This window comes from Morus notabilis, unplaced genomic scaffold, assembly GCF_000414095.1.
Source record: "Morus notabilis unplaced genomic scaffold, ASM41409v2 C11376734, whole genome shotgun sequence".
In the NCBI taxonomy this organism is placed as follows: Eukaryota; Viridiplantae; Streptophyta; class Magnoliopsida; order Rosales; family Moraceae; genus Morus; species Morus notabilis.
The window spans coordinates 1-1,116 of record NW_010386420.1 but is presented as its reverse complement, the minus strand read 5'-3'; the positions used below and the strand labels follow the sequence as shown (position 1 = coordinate 1,116).

General features: G+C 41.2%; 1 pseudogene; it reads left to right on the top strand.

Moving 5' to 3' along the window:
• Positions 1 to 15: 15 nt before the first annotated feature.
• Positions 16 to 1,108, top strand: LOC112095054 (annotated as a pseudogene).
• Positions 1,109 to 1,116: the final 8 nt, after the last annotated feature.

Here is a 1,116-nt window from a genome sequence, read left to right as displayed (position 1 = left end):
TTTTTTTTTTTCCCAATGAATCGGTTGAGTGTTCTCATTTTACATCTCATTTTGGTGTCGCTTCGTGTCGAAGCAGACACAGAAATCAATCCGGAGAATCCTTCGCGGAGAAAGCCAAATTATAAAGCAAGCCTTATTGTTGTTCTAGGAGTTTTAGCTATTTTGCTTGCGACTGTGATGAGCTTTCTTCTTCTTGCATTCGTAAAATTCTGCTACAGAAGAGAGTCTGCTGATAGAAATCCGCCGCAGAATAACACGGGGCTAATTAGCTCAACCAACAGATTTTCAGGCATAGACAGGACAGTCATTGAGTCACTTCCTTTCTTCAGATTCTCCTCTCTGAAGGGTTCCAAGGAAGGGCTGGAATGTGTAGTCTGTCTATCGAAATTCGAAGATGTCGAAGTTCTTCGAATGCTTCCAAAATGCAAACATGCCTTTCACATTAACTGCATTGATCATTGGCTTGAGAAGCACTCTAGTTGTCCTCTTTGCAGGCAAAAAGTGAGCTCTGAGGATTTGAAACTGATCACTTATTCAAATAGTATGAGATTCTTGTGGAACAAGCAATCAGAGCTGAGAGAAGACACAAACAACATGGAGTTGTTTGTCGAAATAGAAGAAAGCCATAGAGGGTCTTCAAGATTCAGCAAAGGAAGCAGCTTTGGGCAGATTCATGAAAAGGGTCATAGTAAAGAAGAGGAATTGTTGACCCGAAAAGAAACAGAAGCAGATCAGAAAGTTTTCCATATGCACAACCACAAAATTATTGAATCGGATTTTGTCTTTAATAACAGGTGGAGCAATTTGAGTTCTTCTGACCTCACGTTCTTGAACTCCGAGATGCTCAACGACATGTCAAGCAGTCAATTCTTTTCGACGGATCGGAGCAACAACATGCTGTCCACTAGAAGATCCAAAGAGAGTGAGGATATCATGATGAAGATTAAGGAAGAAATGGAGTTTAGAAAGTCGTTTCAGAGCAATGGTGGAATAACAAGCACTTCGGTTTCAAAACCGGTTCTTGGCTCTGCTTCAGATGGCAAGGCAAGTACTTCAAGTCACACATCAAGGTCTGTTGAATTCTGGTGAACGAAGATCGGTCTCGGAAATTATTGC